Source organism: Cherax quadricarinatus, chromosome 83 (assembly GCF_038502225.1).
Source record: "Cherax quadricarinatus isolate ZL_2023a chromosome 83, ASM3850222v1, whole genome shotgun sequence".
In the NCBI taxonomy this organism is placed as follows: domain Eukaryota; kingdom Metazoa; phylum Arthropoda; class Malacostraca; order Decapoda; family Parastacidae; genus Cherax; species Cherax quadricarinatus.
The window spans coordinates 13543310-13561776 of NC_091374.1; positions in this window are offsets into that span (position 1 = coordinate 13543310).

An 18467-nucleotide genomic window follows, 5' to 3' on the forward strand; every position below is an offset into this window, starting at 1 on the left:
AGTGAGCACGTGTGTACCTCGTTGTTCCTGTCTCGAGGATAGTGAAGGTTTTAAGGAATCACGACTTCTAAACCGGGACAAACCAACGGATACCTCGTCCTGCTGGAATAAGAACCGTGTCGGTGTAGCAGGACATTGAAATGAGATGGTGAATGGAAGAAATAAGGAGCATCAATCACCCACAGTTAAGTAACCCTTCTAGTTATAGGAAACTGATACTGGCCAGTTAGGTATGTTGTAATTGGATAGGTTGTGGGTGATCCAGCTACATCAAGTGACCACCAGAGAATATCTGGTAAGTGGTGGTATTATATACAAGTGTTTTCTTTCCTTGATGGATATATCCATGTGTAACCTACCCCCTTCCCTTCATTCAGTTAAACTAATATAATCTATACACTCCACAATTAATTAGTAGCGCCGTACTTGCGGGTGCTATCCAATTCATACTGGTCTCGGACAGATATGGGTAAGATTGTGAGGTCGAAGGAGCCACCTGCAGTGACCAGGGGTGGTTAAGTTTTCTCACATGTCTACACGGGGTGACTACGGTAAACAATATGGTTGTTGTCTCCCAATGAGATTACTTGTATGAATGTAATGTTGAGGTACATGCAGGTAACCCCTATAAAATTTTCCATACAGTATACCTGGAAATGTTTCCTGGGATCAACGCCCCCCGCGGCCCGGTCTGTGACTAGGCCTCATGGTTAATCAGAGCCCGATCAACCAGGCTGTTACTGTTGGCCGCACACAACCTGACGTACGAACCACAGCCCGGCTGGTCAAGTACTGACTTAAACACTTCATTCATGTCCCCCCTCATTCTTCACAGTGCTGTATGACCACTGTGGGTTTACCAGCCTGGTTGATCAGGCCCTGATTCACCATGAGGCCTGGTCACAGACCGGGGGCGTTGACCCCCGAAGCCCTCTCCAGGTATACTCCAGGTAATAATAATCCCCCTCATTCTTTATTTTACAATAGAAAATAGTCTAAGGGATTTCAATCTTTCTTCGTATGGAAAAAAATTTATAAAGTAGACTAATGGATTAATGGATTGGTCTAATTTGTCCGAAATGTTCAGCATAACAAGCGGCTTTCTATATAGTAGTATGTCACTGATGTCAGCTATGGTCTGTATACCTTGTACCTGTACTTGTAGAAATAAAGATAATAATAATTATTATTATTATTATTATTATTATTATTATTATTATTATTATTATTATTATTATTATTATTATTATTATTATTATTATTATTATTATTATTATTATTACTTGTGCTGGGATCGAACCTTGGTCCTTCAGATGTGAGCCACATAAACCACAAGATAATCAGATCTGATGCAAGGAAATAGAGGGTAGCTTCATATTCTTGGATCAAGAGCCCTTCATCAGCATCAAGGCATCCCCTACTCCCATAGAGGGACCACTGCCTCAAAACAACAAAAATCTAAATTTTTATTTTGATAGATAAATACATACAGTATAATAATCATACTACATTACATTATATTACAATACTCAACCCAGCACTACTTCATAACTACAACACAAATTTCTTTCTTAACTAATGCGTTATGACTGTGTGTAGCCTAAAATGAGTATACTCGAGTGTTGGTCACTTTTAGGATTACCAATGTAGAGCAGTCATCCCTTAGTTTCCACAATTCTCTCTTAAGTATTAAAGTAGGGGAAACTTGTGCAGATGTAGCGTCTTGGTGAGACTCCGTGTCATTAACAGCCGGCGACCTCAGCAAGGACCATACCTGCGCCCCAGGGTTTTGTCTCGACCAACTCTGTATGTAAACTTGATTGCTTCCTCCGTGATTATTATAGTGGTGAGACCGTTACACTAACCTAGACAGCCACAGTACTTTGTTAAGCGTATTAGAAATTCTCCATTCATTCAGACCAGCCAGTCCCACCGATAAGCCTTGCCTATCTTATATTTCCACAAAACCATAGCCACCCAGTCTTGTACAACCGTCCTCTGCAATGGTGCCAGCACCATTGCATCTTCTTATAGCAAAGGGTCCTGCCAGGTGACTTTCCTTGGCGAATTAATTAAATATAACAATACCTTACCCAAACTACCACCTTACACCTCACCACCATGAAAATAAACTATGTAGTTGGGACATGTGATCGTTATTGCATATACATTTATTGATGAAGTCAAGAAAACTAAGCACAAATTACAAATTAAAGAAACAATAATTATAGAATACAAAGGCATGCCAGAATAAAAGACATATGTTATGATGACCAGGTGAGCTGTGGGACACATGTTATGTTCCCTTATTCACATCCTTTTTTTAAGATACTGAAACCTCTTTCCAACAATATATGAATTAGAGATTCCGTGTTCCTCACAATGCCTCAGCCTCGCTTTCACATTTCAGAATAAGCTCAGTCTTGGACTTTACAACATGGCATCAACACTCAACTGAATTAACTCCACCGCCAGGTAGTTTTCGTCATGCTAATGTGACAAGGAATGATGCTGATAAGAGCTGTTATCCTACCTCAACTCATTCCAAAGCCCAGCTTTATCTAAAGTGGGGTCGTATCACCAGGATGTTACCCACAACAGTGGATTAACACCCAGGTTCCTGTTTACCGCTAGATGAACTGGGGTAGCAGGCGTAAGGAAACACGCCCAGCGTTTCCACCCATGCCAGGACGATTATATTACAAGAAAAAACAAATAAGGAAGGTTGAAGAAGACATAGTCACCCAGAATAACCCAAGAAAATCAATCAGCTTGGTTTATTTCCATTAAGTCCCCAGGATGCCACCCACAGCAGTGTGCCAACACCCAGGCACCACCTACTGATACCGAAAACGCCCGTCTCTTGTTTGTGAAAGCAGAAAACAGATCTAGCAGTTGCACAAAATCTTCAAGTGGCAGAGGAGCTGCAGCCTAACTTTGTGACATCTTTTACCTATAACTCAGACACATTGTTGATAAGAACCCTCAGGAGGCACACGAGGTGCAGATTGGAGCTGGGATTCATCCCAGTCAAACACTGACAATATAAGACTGAGACTAATCAGACGAAACTGATTAGTTACAGATAGAATTTTACATCTATTTCATATGCTTCGCAGAGAGGTGTATTGGGAACCAATAGACTACTGACCTTTATGAAACTGACGGCAGTTGTTTACCTGGAGTTTACCTGGAGAGAGTTCCGGGGGTCAACGCCCCCGCGGCCCGGTCTGAGACCAGGCCTCCTGGTGGATCAGAGCCTGATCAACCAGGCTGTTGCTGCTGGCTGCACGCAAACCAACATACGAGCCACAGCCCGGCTGATCCGGAACTGACTTTAGGTGCTTGTCCAGTGCCAGCTTGAAGACTGCCAGGGGTCTGTTGGTAATCCCCCTTATGTGTGCTGGGAGGCAGTTGAACAGTCTCGGGCCCCTGACACTTATTGTATGGTCTCTTAACGTGCTAGTGACACCCCTGCTTTTCATTGGGGGGATGGTGCATCGTCTGCCAAGTCTTTTGCTTTCGTAGTGGGTGATTTTCGTGTGCAAGTTCGGTACTAGTCCCTCTAGGATTTTCCAGGTGTATATAATCATGTATCTCTCCCTCCTGCGTTCCAGGGAATACAGGTTTCTACAAGAAGACATTAAAGAAACGTTAAGACCACAAGTGGCTTCAGACTGAAACCACTTGTGGCGAAACGTTTACTTAAACGTCTCGATTAGTGCATAGGTGCCTTTTATTCTCTGTCTGGATGTGTTTCGGTCGTTGCGTCATCTGAGAGGTATCTCTTATATAAGCCTAGCTCACTGTACCCCAGTGTACACAAGACACCAAACAGCTGGACATCAAAACCCTTAGCAGACAGAGAACTAGCAACTTTATCAAAAGCTATAACTCAACATCTCTAAGTGCTCCAGGAGCTGGAGATCAACGTCTTTGACAGGCCCAGGAGCTTCTCAACAATATTAAGCAGCTTTGTTTGACCCTTGTGGCTTTAGCGCTTAGTTTTAATTGCAATAATCAGCACTCGTAAGAAGCCTATCAGGAAGTCCACGAGCTTCACTATAACAATATGATGATCTACCTTTTTCTGTATTCTAGTTATCAACCACCAAACTTTACATTTCACTACACAAATAACCCGCACATAGGAAATAGAAAAGCTTATGATGACGTTTCGGTCCGACTTGGACCATTAACAAGTCACACTGTAACTTGTCAGTGGTCCGAAGGTTATTTATGCATTGTTCCAGACACGGTATTGTGCCTTCTTGTTCGTTACATTTCACTGTCATTACCAATGATACAGTACATCACTGCACTCTCAGTATCGTATTGATGTATCACATCACTTCTTTAGCACTGTCATTTAGTATCAGTGAGCAGCGAGCGTACGTCTGGCGTACACCATCTCATTACCAGAGTTGTCTAGCTGATCATTCGACCCTGACTTCCTCCCTCGCTGATACTCCGGCTGATTGACCACCATCCTGAGTGACTGGTTGGTTGGCTAGTTGGTTTGGTTTGGTTGATGGAGTTTAAAGCCTATCAGCTACATAAGGGTCATAAAGGCTGCACGTAAACTTTTCAACACTAGACAAGAATACTTTAATCCCCAAAATATGGATAATACGGATTAGAGTAAACTCTCAGCCTATTTGTGCTGAGAGAAACACACCTCTCGGTGGGTGACTTATTAGGTTAAAAACTTGTCGGCTACACGAGTCATTACGGCTGCATGTAACTTGAAAAACCACTTGACTCCTAATACTGGTCTTGCTGAGGGTTTGCGTCACATGCAGAAGGATCACTCACAACATGGTAGTGGGTGTTACGAAAAGATGCTGGGGGGTGGGGGGGTATTTTATTCGTCAGGAAACAAGAGTGTCTCCTGACACAAGTCTTAGTCGTATGCTAACTCGTTTAATTAGCTGGAGATTTTTGTCATGATGACCGAGGCCTTCCGCTGCCTTATTAAGGATGGCATCATACGATGTGTAGTTTTGGCAAGATGTTGCAAGCCTGTTAGTGTAGTAGCGTGTACTTTATAGGTCTTGCAAACCAGTCTTTGAACGGAATTTATTCATAGGGGAAATGCTAAACCTGTAAGGGTTACACAACGCCTGGGGAATGGGAGGTAATCAGGCTTGATCCAAAGGGAGGGTACCCCTCGTCTCCCTTGAAGAATCAAGGTGTGCTCGCCCATGTATACCTGGAGAGGGTTTCGGGGGTCAACGCCCCCGCGGCCCTGTCTGAGACCAGGCTTCATGGTGGATCAGGGTCTAGTCAACCAGGCTGTTACTGTTGGCCGCACGTAAACCGACATGTACCATGTTTATACTGCTGAATATCGTATTTCCGAGCCTGGAAATAAATACTGAGGAAATGTTTCACTACGACTGACTTCTTCAGTCACTTGCAGCGGAACGTTTCCCTAATAAATATCCTGAACTTTGCATATATGGAATATGTATAACTGTGAGAGGTGGTAGGGAATACCGACAAGTTGTAGATTACCAAGACACTCGAACGGCAATTCGGTGAGTGTCCGGGTTCGATTCCGGGGAGGGTAGAAACATTGAGCGTGTTTCCTTACACCGACCCACTGGTGTGGGTCGCATCCTGGGACAAAACTGACCTTATTTGCCCGAAATGCTCTGCATAACAAACGGCTTTCTATATAGTAGTATGTCATTGATGTCAGCTATGGTATGTATACCTTGTATATATACTTGTAGAAATAAATATATATTATTGGTATTATATTATTAACAAAGTCTGGCCCACGCAGCAGCATTTATCAAGTCTTGTAATCACACCTAATGGTAAAATAATTTATAATCAGAAGACAGAAACATAATCACTAGAAATTAAGCAAATATTAGAGCACTGCAGTAGGCCTATTGTCCTATGATAGATGTTTAGACACGTTGGCATGTTGAGTAGAATCTAGGTAAAAAAAATCACGGTATGTAGAACCTAACCTAACCCAACCCAACCCAACCCAACCCGACCCGACTTGACTTGACTTGACTTGACTTGACTTGACTTGACTTGACTTGACTTGACTTGACTTGACTTGACTTGACTTGACTTTGACTAACCCAACCCAGCCTAAATTAACCAAACCTAACTTAAAATAATTTGACCTGAGCTAGATTAGCCTTAAATGTTTGTGTATGACGTTTTCCCTGTAACTTTCTCACATGTTATCGTTGAGTGGTGGTGGTGGTGGTAGTAGCAGTAATAGTAGTAGTAGTAGTAGTAATAGTAGTAGTAGTAGTAGTAGTAGTAGTAGTAGTAATTTGTTAGATATAGGAGGTATATCTAGTTCAGTAGGTTTGGTAAGACTGGTCAGAAAACAGGATCTTGGTCCCAGAACCGAATCATCTCTCGTAAAAATGTCCTACGTGTATGCTCCTGTCCCTTCATCCACACTGTTGGTGCTGTTAGATCTCTGTCCTCATATTAACCTTCATTTGGTGACACCTGCTTCCTTTTCTGTTTCCAGCAAGATATGGATAATATTTCCCCTCGTTAAATGTTGTTAGGTAGAGTTCTATACCAGATTATGAAGAGTAAGCTGTAGCGGGAAGTTTACCTGGAGTTTACCTGGAGAGAGTTCCGGGGGTCAACGCCACCTCATGGTGGATCAGAGCCCAATCAACCAGGCTGTTACCGCTGGCTGCACGCAATCCAACGTACGAGCCACAGCTCGGCTGGTCAGGTACCGACTTTAGGTGCTTGTCCAGTGCCTGCTTGAAAACAGCCAGGGGTCTATTGGTAATCCCCTTATGTATGATGGGAGGCAGTTGAACAGTCTCGGGCCCCTGACACTTATTGTATTGTCTCTTAACGTGCTAGTGAGACCCCTGCTTCTCATTGGGGGGATGTTGCATCGTCTGCCGAGTCTTTTGTTTTCGTTGTGAGTGATTTTTGTGTGCAAGTTCAGTACTAGTCCCTCTATTATTTTCCAGGTGTATATAATCATGTATCTCTCCCACCTGCGTTCCAGGGAGTACAGGTTCAGGAACTTCAAGTGCTCCCAGTAATTGAGGTGTTTTATCTCTGTTATGCGCGCCGTGAAGGTTCTCTGTACATTTTCTAGGTCAACAATTTCACCTGCCTTGAAAGGTGCTGTTAGTGTGCAGCAATATTCCAGCCTAGATAGAACAAGCAACCTGAAGAGTGTCATCATGGGCTTGGCATCCCTAGTTTTGAAGGTTCTTATGTCATGTGGGGGTTCGATAACGTGGATTGGGTAATAACACTCACGTTGGATGTTCTAGTATATTGGATGGAATATAGGGGGAGCACCAAGTGACCTGCCATCTGTCTTAACATCTCTACTTGAACTGGCTTGCTGAGTGCCTTGGAGGGTAGCGGCATTCAAAACATGCTAGATCAGCTGAACAGTGAATAACAAGTGATTCACACAGACGGTTGGTAGTGAGTCATACTACTGGTAACTGGTTACTGGTAACTGGTTACTAGGAACTGATACTACTGAGAGCTCGGCGATGCTAACGTATGTCGTCCCGACATACAGCTAACACAAACTAGAGACGGCAGGCGTACGGATTGGGCTAATTCTATACAGTGTCAAAGTACACAGCAATTGAACATTATAACATACATAAGTAGAATATTGGAATTGAGCTAACGTAATTGACTACAATGAAACTTACTGTAATGAAACTGTAATGCATTACAAGGTATGATATAACACAACTCATAGAATGAGACCCAACATTGGGATTACACAATAGAAGTGAAAAAACAAATTTGATCGATCAATCTGTATTCATGTGATCTACGGATTCTGAGGAAGAAATATATACAAAGAAAGAAGTGTTTAACAGAAAGGCAGACTTGGTGCACTCAAATCTAGACTGTTAAATCTCAGAATTTGGAGAGAACGTGAACACACAAAATCTTGAATATTGATAAAGTGATACTGTAATTATTCATCTATACAGGTTATTTACATTTAACCCCAACTCTGCTAGGGTGATATTGATATATGCAGAATGGGTGTCATCTCGGGGAGGATCAAACTCTGTTGCACTAGCTAACTCATGCCGTATTTGAGGTAAATCTGAATTGGTAGTTACAAATGATACTTGAGGATTTCTCAATACCTGTTATGTGCATAGGGAATAACGACATTTAGGTTGATCGTCTGACTGAGTATTAGAGGTAGAGAGTACAGGATCAGGAAGACTGTCAGAGTCTGTCACATTAGTCTGGGTTGTAACATCATTATCATCACATTCTAACTTCATATGATCTAAATGCGATTCTTTATACTGACCAGTACTAATTTCTCTAACCTTATACTTATTGCCAGTGATATGTTCAACTACTCGATAAGGACCAACAAACTTTTGATCAAGCTTAGGCATTGCAGACGTTTTGTTAAAGTTAGTCAGCATAACTCTCGAACCTACTTTGATTTTGGACGGCTTTGCTCGAGTGTTTGCGACTCTTGTAAATTCTGCTGTTGATTTATGAAGTGTTTCACGGATTCTTCTAAAGACACTTTGAGCTAGGCTGGTATGAGTTGCTATGAAATCATCAAGGTTATAATTTGATTTCGGATTAGAATATAGCAACTCATAAGGCAAACGTTTATCTACACCGTACAATGCATAATGTGGAGTGTCACCTATAGAAACATTGTAAGCAGAATTTATGGGACAACTGAACATCAGGTATAACTTCATCCCAAGTTTTACTGTTGGGGCTGATAGTGGCTCTCAAGACATCAGGTACTTATTGGTTTGTTCTGCTAACCCACTGCTGGCAGGATGATGAGGAACAATGGTGGATTTAGAGATCTTGTACAAGGTACACAAATTTTCAAGAATCTCATTACAGAATTCACCTCTATCCTCTGTTACTAGGGACTTAGGGGTGGTATGCCTGCAGATAATGCGTTTTTTAAACGCTTTAGCTACTGTCTCGGCAGTCTTATCTGCAACAGGAACTAACTCACTATATCTGGTGAAATGGTCTACCATAACACACAGATGTTTGTTACCCTGGAGGGAACATTGGAAATTGGTTAATAAATCTAGCACAACTCTTTCCCAAGGCTTGCTAGTAGTTGGATACACCTGGATTGGATTAGGACCATTAGCATTACCTTTGTGTTGCATGCAGACACTACATTTCTTAACATACTCAGAAATATCAGTTGCCATACGAGGCCAAAAGTATTTCAATCTGGCTTGTTTTACTGAGCGATCCATTCCAGGGTATGCAATACCTGGTACATCGTGAACTAGCTGTAAGGCTACATTCACTAGTGACTGTGGAATTACTAACTGGTATACTCTTCTGCTAGGAGTACCCAACTCAGCTGTTCGATACAGTAATTCTTGGTTCATGACAGTCACTGATAGGTGCTGGTGGCTTCACAGTCAGAATAAGATCTTCCTGGAGCAGGAATCGAATCACACCAGACCACATGGGATCTCTTCGTTGAGCATTCTTTACATCCCTAGCCCTAAATGGAGGGTCTGCAGTAACTATACTAACATGTCGCAATAAGGCATCTGCGACTACATTTGACTTGTCAGGTAAGTGTGCAAAGGTAGGATTGAACTCTTGGATAGCCAAGGTCCATCTGGCTAACCTTCCAGTAGGTTGTTTGTTCTGAAATAAAGGTATCAGTGGAGCGTGGTCTGTCAAGACATGAACAGGGTACTGGTAAATAATGTCTCGGAAGTGCTTTAAAGACCATACTATTGCTAAAGCTTCTTGCTCAGTTACTGTATAATTACGTTCAACCTTCATAAGGACTCAGCTAGGAAATGCAACTGCGTTGTATTTACCATCAGTCTTCTGAGCTAGTACGGCACCTATGCCAATTTAACTAGCATCAGTTGTTAGATAGAAGAGCTTAGAAAAATCTGGAAATTTCAGAATTGGAGCTTTTCTTTTAAAGTTTGGAATGCTCTTTCTTTACGGAAGGTCCAAACTAAAGGAGCACCTTTCTTAAGCAACTCAGTTAGAGGAGCAGCTATGGAAGAAAAATTGGCAATGAAAGATCTATAAAATCTGCTAAGCCCACAAAGGATCTTATGGCATCAGCGGTTTTGGGGGTTGGAAAATTTAGTACTGCAGTTACTTTACTTTGGTCAGTTGTAACCCCTCTAGGAGTGACTACGTGACCAAGAAACTTGATTTCTGATCTGAAAAATTGACATTTAGACAGTTTGATTTTAAATTGGCTTCTTCAAGCTTACCAAGCACTACATCAAGTCTTTTCAAGTGTGTATCCACGTCTTTAGACATGACGATTACGTCATCTAAGTACACCATAAGTGCATTACCTATGAGACCTCTAAAGATATTAGTCATGAGCCTTGAGAACGTGATAGGGGAGGATCGTAATCCAAAGGCCATATGGAGGAAGTGATAATGACCTGTAGGAGTGGAGAATGCAGTTAGCTCTTGGCTGTTCTCATGAAGAAGGACTTACCAAAACCCTTGTAACAAGTCCAGGGTCGAAAAGACTTTGTTATCTCCGATGTTTTAAGGTTCTCATTATCCATCCTGTCATTTTTCTAGCAGATGCAATTGATACAATGTTATGGTCCTTGAAGGTGAGATCCTCCGACATGATCACTCCCACCACAATCACCACCACTGCACCCAAATATCAACCAACAACATGTACGATCCCCCCCACTTCAACCCCCCCCCCAGACATCATCAACACCCAGTGACTGATACTTTAACCTTATGCACCTGCTCAATGGCATTAGTAGACCCCAGCTTTACCATGAACTTACAACATTAACCCCGAAAGAGCAATAACCGCCTAACAACAACAACAATTAACCCACCTATAATATTTACACGAGACATCAACACCCAGAGAACATCAATATCCTAACAATAATAAGGATCTAAGCATTAACATCCACCCACAAGATCAACCCCAATAATATTTTCCTTCACAACCCCCAAAAATATTTACCTTCACAACCCCAGTAATAACTCCCTAACTATAACAATTACCTCTAAAACATCGACAACCCCCTCCCACAACATCCGCAACCCCTTCAACAGCATCAACTCTCATCAACAATAACCTACTCCCTAAACAATACCCCTACAACTCGCTTCAAAAACTACCTACCCCTCATCCCACACACACACACGTAATAAGAAGAGGTACCATAAAGCTCTTGGAGCAGGGAGAAAGTGGACCTAGTAGTGACCAGCAAAGAGGCGGGACCAGGAGCCGTGAATCGACCCCTGCAACCACAAATAAGTGAGTATACACACACACACACACACACACACACACACACACACACACACACACACACACACACACACACACACACACACACACACACACACACACACACACACACACACACACACACACACACAGCACCAGTCTGGAACCCACACCTGGTCAAGCACGCCAAGAAGTTAGAGAAAGTACAAAGGTTTGCAACAAGGCTAGTTCCAGAGCTCAGGGGAATGTCATACGAGGAAAGGTTGAGGAAAATCGGACTGACGACACTGGAGGATAGAAGGATCAGGGGAGACATGATAACGACATACAAGATACTGCGGGGAATAGACAAGGTGGACAGAGACAGGATATTCCAGAGAGGGGACACAGAAACAAGGGGTCACAATTGGAAGCTGAAGACTCAGACGAGTCACAGGGACGTTAGGAAGTGTTTCTTCAGTCAAAGAGTCGTCAGGAAGTGGAGGCAGGAACCATACATAGTCTTAAGAAGAGGTATGACAAAGCTCAGGAAGCAGAGAGGGAGAGGACCTAGTAGTGATCAGTGAAGAGGCGGGGCCAGGAGCTGAGTCTCGACCCCTGCAACCACAATTAGGTGAGTACATACGGTATAAATATCCCCAGAAAGTACTATTTACAAATATATTTCTCGACAGGGGTAGCAACTCAGCTTGGGTACGCCGCTCATTGCTTAGTCACTGAGCTCGGTGGTGTCATGTAACACACGTCCTTCATGCATATAATTAAGAGATTCATATTCTAACACACACCAGTTAGTGTATATCTAAACGATTTGTGTAGCAACGTTCTTCAGATCATCCTCTTTCTGTTGCTACGTTTTTGAGATCAATCTCTCTCTCTACTGCTAAGTTCTTCAGATCAATCTCTCTGTCCTGTTAAGTTCTTCAGATCAATTTCTCTGTCCTGTTAAGTTCTTCAGATCAATCTCTCTGTCCTGTTAAGTTCTTCAGATCAATCTCTCTGTCCTGTTAAGTTCTTCAGATCAATCTCTCTGTCCTGTTAAGTTCTTCAGATCAATCTCTCTGTCCTGTTAAGTTCTTCAGATCAATCTCTGTCCTGTTAAGTTCTTCAGATCAATCTCTCTGTCCTGTTAAGTTCTTCAGATCAATCTCTCTGTCCTGTTAAGTTCTTCAGATCAATCTCTCTGTCCTGTTAAGTTCTTCAGATCAATCTCTCTGTCCTGTTAAGTTCTTCAGATCAATCTCTCTGTCCTGTTAAGTTCTTCAGATCAATCTCTCTGTCCTGTTAAGTTCTTCAGATCAATCTCTCTGTCCTGTTAAGTTCTTCAGATCAATCTCTCTGTCCTGTTAAGTTCTTCAGATCAATCTCTCTGTCCTGTTAAGTTCTTCAGATCAATCTCTCTGTCCTGTTAAGTTCTTCAGATCAATCTCTCTGTCCTGTTAAGTTCTTCAGATCAATCTCTCTGTCCTGTTAAGTTCTTCAGATCAATCTCTCTGTCCTGTTAAGTTCTTCAGATCAATTTCTCTGTCCTGTTAAGTTCTTCAGATCAATCTCTCTGTCCTGTTAAGTTCTTCAGATCAATTTCTCTGTCCTGTTAAGTTCTTCAGATCAATCTCTCTGTCCTGTTAAGTTCTTCAGATCAATCTCTCTGTCCTGTTAAGTTCTTCAGATCAATCTCTCTGTCCTGTTAAGTTCTTCAGATCAATCTCTCTGTCCTGTTAAGTTCTTCAGATCAATCTCTGTCCTGTTAAGTTCTTCAGATCAATCTCTCTGTCCTGTTAAGTTCTTCAGATCAATCTCTCTGTCCTGTTAAGTTCTTCAGATCAATCTCTCTGTCCTGTTAAGTTCTTCAGATCAATCTCTCTGTCCTGTTAAGTTCTTCAGATCAATCTCTCTGTCCTGTTAAGTTCTTCAGATCAATCTCTCTGTCCTGTTAAGTTCTTCAGATCAATCTCTCTGTCCTGTTAAGTTCTTCAGATCAATCTCTCTGTCCTGTTAAGTTCTTCAGATCAATCTCTCTGTCCTGTTAAGTTCTTCAGATCAATCTCTCTGTCCTGTTAAGTTCTTCAGATCAATCTCTCTGTCCTGTTAAGTTCTTCAGATCAATCTCTCTGTCCTGTTAAGTTCTTCAGATCAATCTCTCTGTCCTGTTAAGTTCTTCAGATCAATCTCTCTGTCCTGTTAAGTTCTTCAGATCAATTTCTCTGTCCTGTTAAGTTCTTCAGATCAATCTCTCTGTCCTGTTAAGTTCTTCAGATCAATCTCTCTGTCCTGTTAAGTTCTTCAGATCAATCTCTCTGTCCTGTTAAGTTCTTCAGATCAATCTCTCTGTCCTGTTAAGTTCTTCAGATCAATCTCTCTGTCCTGTTAAGTTCTTCAGATCAATCTCTCTGTCCTGTTAAGTTCTTCAGATCAATCTCTCTGTCCTGTTAAGTTCTTCAGATCAATCTCTCTGTCCTGTTAAGTTCTTCAGATCAATCTCTCTGTCCTGTTAAGTTCTTCAGATCAATCTCTCTGTCCTGTTAAGTTCTTCAGATCAATCTCTCTGTCCTGTTAAGTTCTTCAGATCAATCTCTTTGTCCTGTTAAGTTCTTCAGATCAATCTCTCTGTCCTGTTAAGTTCTTCAGATCAATCTCTCTGTCCTGTTAAGTTCTTCAGATCAATCTCTCTGTCCTGTTAAGTTCTTCAGATCAATCTCTCTGTCCTGTTAAGTTCTTCAGATCAATCTCTCTGTCCTGTTAAGTTCTTCAGATCAATCTCTTTGTCCTGTTAAGTTCTTCAGATCAATCTCTTTGTCCTGTTAAGTTCTTCAGATCAATCTCTCTGTTCTGTTAAGTTCTTCAGATCAATCTCTCTGTCCTGTTAAGTTCTTCAGATCAATCTCTCTGTCCTGTTAAGTTCTTCAGATCAATCTCTCTCTTTCCTACAGTAAAAAAAAATATGGGCTCCTTCCTCTTTAGGTTAAGATATTTTTCGTTAAGCAAGGTTCCAGTAGGGTTGGGTTAGTCTTGGTAAAGTTAAGTAAGGCAAAGATAAGTTAGGTGATTTTAAGGAAGGGTAGGCAGGGTTAGGTTAGGCAATTTTAGGAAAGGGCAGGTAGGGTTGTGAGGTTGATTTGCTTAGGTAAGGTTACCTTAATATTAGAAGAAAATACCATCACCTAATATGCCATATTTAAACAGATACTGATGGAGACATCTAGTAACTAACAGATATGAAAATCATTGCAGTATTTACAGTAATTCAAAATGCAAGGCAAGGTAGCAAGATCTAGGTGGACAACCAACAAAATTTGCAAAGACGTCAATACTATAGGGCACAACGCTATTGCAGTAATGCAACATTTCAGAGAAATTCCTGGTGGCGAGAAATAGACTACGCTTGCAAGAAAACATGCAAATATGACGTTTTATAACTGAACTCTATGGAACGTAAGTGAGAAAAATGCGTCACAATTTACGCCTGGATAATTCTAAAGATTGGTCCCAAATCTGCACACAAAGTCGTTCTCAATGAGACTCGACAGACGGTGCAAAATAACCCCAGATAAGCAGGAGGCTGCGTGAGTACAACAAAAGGTAACACAATACACATTAAGGGACTGAATTTTCAGCATACTTCCTTCATACATAAGTGAGGATTACCAACTCATCGGTTCGATAAGTTCCTCACCCAGTTCCTGATCAGGCGGGCTGTGATGCATACACTGGACACTGAAGCAAGTACTGACTGCCTGGTTGATCAGGCTACTAGGAAGCCTGGTCTGGGACTGGGCTCCTCGGACGTTGATCCCCAAAGCCTTCATTAGGTAAACTTCGGGGTCTCTCAACTTACGCCATCGTTTATCCAAACAACTGATATCGTGTGATAAGATAAGATAAGATTTCGTTCGGATTTTTAACCCCGGAGGATTAGCCACCCAGGATAACCCAAGAAAGTCAGTGCGTCATCGAGGACTGTCTAACTTATTTCCATTGGGGTCCTTAATCTTGTCCCCCAGGATGCGACCCACACCAGTCGACTAACACCCAGGTACCTATTTGCTGCTAGGTGAACAGGACAACAGGTGTAAGGAAACGTGTCGAAATGTTTCCACCCGCCGGGAATCGAACCCGGGCCCTCCGTGTGTGAAGCGGGAGCTTTAGCCACCAGACCACCGGGCCACCTGGTGTGTTGCAAAAGTTCTGGCACAGAGGAACACAGTATGCATGTTGCACAGTTGGAAGCATAATTCTGAAAAACATTAACATGATCAGCAACTGGTGCATTTTTTTGTGACAAAATGATCTTCATACAACTGAAGGAGGAGGAGAATGAGGTGGGAGGATGTTTATATTACCTTTCCCACCCTACCTGGAGTCTACCTGGAGGGTATTCCAGGGATCAACGCCCCCGCGGCCCGGTCCATGACCAGGCCTCCCGGTGGATCAGGGCTTGGTCAACGAGGCTGTTACTGCTGGCCGCACGTTGCCCAACGTACGAACCACAGCCCGGTTGATCCAGCACCGACTTTAGGTATCTGTCCAGCTCCCTCTTGAAGACGACCATTAAGTAAAACCTGCGTAGATTGAGCCAGTAGGCCTATAGCAATGTTTATTTGTTTCTCATATATTGTTTACGTTTCAGGTTGATGATTGCGTCAACGGTGGTGTGCAGCACTTATCAGGCAGCTGTGGAATTGGTGCGGCTGTGTGTCGTGCTGGGGAAGTACATTGGTCACCTCCTCCACCCTGGCCTGGGTCTCTGACACAGAAAAGCTACCTGAGCACGCTGTCCCCATCAGCCATCACCCTAATACCAAAAAAAAAAAATGGGATCTTAACGTCTTACCTAAGAGTCAGAACTATAAACCTCCAGAGGAGTGTTCTGAAGTGTGAACTACAAATTAGGAGTTATTACACATAACTCAGAATTATGAATTATGCCCTTATATTTATAGTACAGTAGCATGGTATTGTGCAACACTCTATGTTGATGATACTAATATTGTTATTTATGAGTGCCAAGGCAACATGTTGGCACTCACTGAAACGATTTACTGCTAGGTCAGCGATTTCGACGTCGGAGTGCGACTAGTAGGCCTCAGGGGGCCAGTTCACCAAAGATTAGTAAGTTTATTCAGGTATACACAGATGCAGTTACATAGATTATTATATATAGCAGCATATGTGTTGAAAACCTTGGATAAGATAAGATTTCGTTCGGATTTTTAACCCCACAGGGTTAGCCACCCAGGATAACCCAAGAAAGGCAGTGCGTCATCGAGGACTCTCTTATTTCCATTGGGGTCCTCAATCTCGTCCCCCAGGATGCGATCCACACCAGTCGACTAACACCCGGGTACCTACTTGCTGCTAGGTGAACAGGACAAGTGTAAGGAAACGCGTCGAAATGTTTCTACCCCGCCGGGAATCGAACCCGGGCCCTCCGTGTGTGAAGCAAGAGCCAGCCAGGCCACGGGATCACCCATCCCAAAAAAGTCAAAGTAACTTATTTCCATTAGGGTCCTTTACTTATTTCCAGATGTTTGAAGCATTATTCCCTGTGTCTGCTGTAGTCACTTGTGTGGGAAGTGTCCTCAGAAAGTGCACAGTTGTAGCTCGTGGGAGTTTATTTACCGTGGTGGAACATCTGTGGGATCGTATCAGTGTTCTGAGATTTGAAACTACGTAGACAACATCAGTGGTAGCGGGATACTTATAGAACCTCAGCGAATCAAGAACAACAACAACAACAGTATAAGTGATCCAACAAATAGATGCCCCTCACGGGTACAGTGTAGTGTTGTATAAGCTGACACAAGAGCGCCCACAGGATGGGTATGGGGTGCAAAATAAAGATGTTAAATTAATTAAACTAGCCGACACATAACTCTTATATTTCTGAGGAAGTACTAAATCCGTTGGGGTCGTAGATGACCCCACGGTACAGTGTAGCGTTGTATAAGCCGACACAAAACTGCACACAACTCTTATACATACAGGGTCATACAGCGCCTGAGGGAATGGGAAGCAGTAATGAAGCGGAATATAGACAGGTCCACTTCCTTACATCAAGAGCACCACACCTGCATCAAAGACCTTCTATTATGAGTCCAGTAGTGAACACGAGGTCTAAGTGAATATAACTTGACGGACAATGGACGTGGTGTGCGTGAAAACACCCATACCGGCTTCTGTATATATATATATATATATATATATATATATATATATATATATATATATATATATATATATATATATATATATATATATATATATATATAAAGTACGTACAGCTTGAGCGATACGAAAAGTAGATCGTGTTCAGAGTGACTGAACGAGCACAGACATAAACCATTATGGGTTTATATCTGTAATCAGATGTAAATATGTAAATAATCTTGTTGTATTGTGGCCACAATAAAATATATCATTAGCTGCAAACGCGTCCTTTCACCTAACATATTGTCGGTAATTCTACCAAAATTATTGCCATGCAAATAATGCATTACCATTGTAACTTGCTTACCCATCAAATTTTGAGGGTCCGGTCACCGGACCCATCGTGTGCCTCTGTAATATTTTGACTACCGCCCAGGATGATGGGCTGTATGATAAACCTATTAAACTTAACATATTGTTTGGCACTTGGTACAAATTTCATATGATACTGAAAAGAGATCATCATTATTATACTCACATAGAAGCGTTAAACCTGTAGGGAACACAAAGAGCCTGTGGAATGGGAGATAATCAGGTTTAATCCCAGGAAACTCACTTGGCTTATTTTATTCATGTGGGAAGCGCTAAATTTGTAAAGGGGTCATACACTACCCTGGAAACTGGAGGCAAGCAGATTTGATCCAAGGAACGGAAGGGTAGCTTCCGTTCCTTGGATCAAGAGCCTCATCGGCATCAAGACACCTCCCTAGAAGGGGGAACCTCCTTTGATGTACATTTGTGGTTAAGCGATTATTATTATAATCAAAAAGAAGCGCTAAGCCACAAGGACTATACAGCATGTGTGGTTAAGCGAGACCGCTAGATTTAAACACTGCTGGCAGAGTTCCATTAACTACTTTCACAGGTACTTCTCATAATCAAGTCTTTTCAGTTTACTACATAGGCGAGATCGATGTTAATACCCTCACTATGTTTTATCTGTTCATTCCGTCCTGCTGTAGAGCTGGAATTGAGTCAGTGATCTTCAGTAGTCAAGATT